The 4,872-nt window shown below is 37.8% G+C and overlaps 1 pseudogene; it reads left to right on the forward strand.

The window, feature by feature from the left end:
- Positions 1 to 3,082: 3,082 nt before the first annotated feature.
- LOC109450878 (integrator complex assembly factor WDR73 pseudogene) lies at positions 3,083 to 4,205 on the forward strand (annotated as a pseudogene).
- Positions 4,206 to 4,872: the final 667 nt, after the last annotated feature.

Here is a 4,872-nt window from a genome sequence, read left to right on the forward strand (position 1 = left end):
GTAGGAGATTTAAACATTAAGGTAATGATTTTTTAAGTAATAATAAGACTACAAAGAGTTTCTCATATTGGTTCTTCCCTGGACAATGGCTCAGTTGTCCCTTGCTTTCAGCTAAGTTCCTGTAAAAAGAAGACATTGTGAAAAATACAGCCAAGTTTTAGGATGTTATTTCGTGTTGGGGGGGAAGATCAACTGCACCATCTTCTGTGCCCAGAAATCAGGCTGTTCCTTTTCTCCCAGTCTGCAGTCAAAAGTGAGGCCCACGGCTTGCCAGACCATCATCTTACAGTTAAGTTATTAGAACAGAAGTATTATTCCTAGCTAATAAGGGATGCATTCAACACGTAGCCTCATTACCTGTTAATACAAGATATTAATAAATCTGAAACAGTCTTCCAATGAAGATATATTGAGAAGGGTATTTTTCTCCAATATCGTAATTTAAATCAGGCATCCTAAATATTATTTTGACTATTCCAAGTAAGATAATTTTAACATCAACATCTGATAAAACTGTTGTATAGAACCTAAATGAGAAAAACATTCATCAAAAAAATGATAATGCATGTAAAGTATTTAAGTGAATTTGAAAGAAATGTAGCTATTATTATTACTATTTTAATAATGTAACAATAATAATAGAAGATATTCCTAAGTGCAAGTGAATATAATAGCAAAAGTAATTTTGAAATCTGTAAATCAGAAAAGTGATAAAAAGCTAGCACACTTAAAGATATTTTAAGTTGGTGCCCTAATTTACAGGTAACTCAATGCAGGGCAACTATATTTAGTCTAGCGCATAGGAATGACAAGGAAAAAAAAAGTCAAAATAAACTACGAATTTCCCATCCCCAAAGGTTCTCTTTCTGTTTCCAACCTATATGAAGAAAAAAATAGACTAACCAATTGGGGGAAGGAGAGAGTCCCAGAGAGAGTCAACTGAGAAAGATAAATGATTCTGGCTCATTCTTGTCTCAATTTAGACATCCTTTTATTGCTGATATAAACGGTAAAAGTTGTTCAGTTAAATTTATAGACCTCTTTCTCTCTTGTGCCTAGAGGCTTGGGAACTGCTTGCTTTTTTATATTCCTCCTATGACTTGCAACAATAGTTGCCACAAGCGGAGATAAGTGACAGCATAACACCACAGCTTTATAAATATCTGGTGACTAACTCAGTGAGCCGCTCTTCATTTAATGCTATAATTGTCTGTATTTGGTGATCCATAATGTTAGAATCAGTAAAGGAGATAGATACATCAAGGAAACATTTCAAAATGAAAATCCTAAATAATGGCCTATGAACTTATATAGGATACACATAACTAATTTTATATAATTTTAAATCAGATATTAAATATTATTTTCAATAGATGTGTACTAGGGATATTTCTTAAAATAATAACAGATTATTTTATTTTAATCTATTCAGTCTGTATTCTGAATGTTAGTAGACTAACTTTTTAAGTACCTTCTAAAGAAATTAATGGTTTCATTCATAAGTCCTTAAGTTATAGTATCAGCTTGCTCAATTAGTATTAAATATAGATCAGAGGTGAAACAGTCTCCATTTCACCATTTCTGTTTCACACATAGGTTTCTAATACTCTTTATTTTCAATGAATATCTGCAGCAGCAAGCTTATTAAAGTTCAAAATCACCGAAACTGAAGGTCAAAGCATGTGTGCAAACGTCTTTTCATTAGAAAACCTGTCTCAATATTAGTAATCTCTTATAGCTGTATATGATTAGTTTTTGTTTTAATGTTTATGTATAAGGTGTGATCCAAAAATACGGTGAATGTTTAAATTAAAAAAGCAAAAATTATTACAATGAAAGTCACATTACCATTAATCCCCCTCAAAGTACTCTCCCTCACTTCGAACACATTTATCCCATCATTCTTGTCACTTTCTGAAGCAGTTCTGGAAGTCCTCTTTCACGAGTGGCTTTATTTAATCCTCCACTGTGACAATACTCAGTGTCACACATCGCTTCTGGTATGGCAATTTCTGTCAAATAAAAACATTATGGAGTGTCCTCGTCCACCATATTCACTGGATCTGGCACTGTGCAATTTTTAGCTCTTCCCCAAAGTCAAAATGACCGTGAAAGGTAAACGTTTTGAATTGATTCAGTACAATTGAGGCAGCCACAGCACAACTAAAGAAACTCATGAAATAGGCCTTCCAGAACCGCTTCAGAACATGGGAAGCATGATGGGATAAGTGTTTTTAAAGTGATGGGGAGTATTTTGAGGGGGACTAATGGCAATATGTCTTTCACTGTTAATATTTTTTTTAAATTTAAACATTCACTCTTTTATGATCACACCTCATACATGTTTAATATTTAATTATAACTAGACCAATAAAATAATATTTTTAGATGTTACTATGTATTACTGAGTCATAGTTGTCAGTCATCGTTTGAAATTAAAATATGAAGTAACAAAAATATGTTTATTTCCTCTTAGTTTTATTTAAAAATGAAGGTCTATTTGTTAAGCTATAGCGGCAATTATTGTCATATTAAAACCTCTAGCTCTCGTAAAATTAGTCTTAAAATTGGCCTAACTTGTAGCTTCATTATTTCAAGCAAGCAAGGTTGATTAACATATCAATTGCCTTAAATACTGGTCTAATTATTTGCAAGAGTAATAACTTCTTTTGAGAATTAACAAATAGCTGTGAGGAAGTAAAACAAAATCAAAGATCAAAGCATAGGAATGAATTAGTGAATAAACTCAGAGTAGAAGCATTTTATATGACCATTACCACTAAAAAAAAAAAAAGCCATTAAATTCAAAGAGCGAGGAAAACATGCAGAGTAAAATCTGACTTTTTAAAATAGATACTAACCTTCCATTATATTATGATACAACTACCTAGAATTGGCTATTTATAAATGAAAAGATTGTAAAAATGAATCTTTAATACCTGATGCTACTTTACTAACATTGCCAAAAAGACAAAAAAAACAAAAACAAAAAACAAAACAAAAAAAACAACCAAAAAAAACCTCAAAGCAATTTTATGTCAAGTAATTTATGTGAAATGAGTTGCCATGGAACCCACAGTGAACTGGCTTGTGGAATCCTTCCACTTGTAAATTGTACCAAGATTTCCATTTTCTATGCTTTCAAACTCTCAGGAGCCACTCGAATTTTTGAATGGATTGGTGACAAAGGAGTCTTTGCCCCTGGTTATGAAAGCCTGAAAAAAAAAAAAAAAAGAGAGATTCTTTATCGGGTATTTATTACTTCTCAGATTCTCTATAAAAGAAAACAAGGGCTATTCCCAGAGAGAGGTATGTCATGTAAGATTTTGAGACAGGTCTGTCTTTGATCTGAAGCATGTACATGCCAGACACCAGGTTGCTGGTGACCAGTGGCCTTCCAGGTTGTTACCTGCAGGTGTGGCAAGTCGCAGAGGACAGTGTGGTCATTAAATCTGTCAGCACTATTTCTGGGCAAGAGAAAGAGGGGACTCTCTGGCCTATAGTGGCCATCTTCTCATCAGTGCTACCTGGAGTCCCACATAGGGGGAGGCTCAATGGTCTGAAGGTTGTGGATTTGGAATCCCAGAAGACCTTGTATACCTCAGGTGTCAGTGACAGTGAAGAGCTAAGTAGCCTGTAAGTCCTGGATGCAGACATCTTTGCCTCGTGCTGCAACTCGGTCTGGCTGGGGCTCATTGACACCTGCCAGAAGCGGACACCATCAGAGACTGTCAGCCCCAGCCCTGAGACTGGTAGAGGGAGGTGTTGTGCATAAGTTGGGGGCAGGGGCCAGAGCCCTGGCCCAGCATTGCCAGCCTTTGCTCAGATGGACGGCTCTGTCTTCTTGACTCCTGGGATCTCTGCCATCCTGTGAGCTCAGTCCAGTGCCCAGTACCCACACCTATGCCTGAGCCAGAGCTGCTGAGAGTGACTTGGGCTCTAGGCCTAGACAGCTGCTTAGCCATTTCAGGTTTCGACGGGATAGCCCAGGCCTATGATGTCACCTCTTGAGATGGAATGGAAGACCAAGTAGAACCCTCTTTACTCAGAGAGGTCACATCTTCCTAGATGGCAGTTGGTTAGACACTACTCCACTGGTCACCACCCACACCTGTCACCCCCACCAACCAAGGACTTTGCTACTGGCAGCAAGGGATGCCTCTCTGCACGTGTGAAACTGGGTGGACCTCCGGTCCTCCCACTGACACCAACATCTTTCTGCCAGTTCTGATTTAGGTCTCAAGGACCAAGGTCATTATTACCAGCTGAGTGGCCTTGGACAAGTTAACCAGCCTCTCTTAGCCCCCGTTTCTTTATTTGTAAAATGATAATAGTAATAACTGCTTCTTAGGTTTGTTGGGGAGATTAGAAGTAACATATGACAAAACACCTGGTAAAATGCATGGCACAGTAAAGATGTGGTAGCTACTGTTCCATCAGAGCAGTTATGTGCGACAGGGTCCTGCTGCTTCCAGCAAGGTTCCATTCCCATGGGCTTTTGTCATGTAGGCATCTCACAGGCCTGAGAGAAACACTGTCCCTACATAATGGGCTATGGGTTCTCAAAAGTAATGTTGATCATACACTATCATCCCCTATGTGCTGACTTTACAGCCCAACCCCAGGTAAGCTTTGGCTCCCAGCAGTTTGCACAGTCGGAAGACGGATATAATGTAGTGACCAAGACACGCGTGTTGGATGCAGACAGATCAGGCCCCAACTTATGCCTCTGTGAAGTGGTCCTAACCCTAGTACTACCTTGCAGAGTGGCTGAGATAGTGAAATGAGACCCTGCAATAAAGTGCTCAGCACAGGATCTGATATACGATGAATATTCAGTAAGTGTACCTGCTATTATTTTTTAAAAATAAT

Source organism: Rhinolophus sinicus, chromosome 2 (genome assembly GCF_057876585.1).
Source record: "Rhinolophus sinicus isolate RSI-liver-muscle chromosome 2, RSI-T2T, whole genome shotgun sequence".
NCBI classification, from domain to species: Eukaryota; Metazoa; Chordata; class Mammalia; order Chiroptera; family Rhinolophidae; genus Rhinolophus; species Rhinolophus sinicus.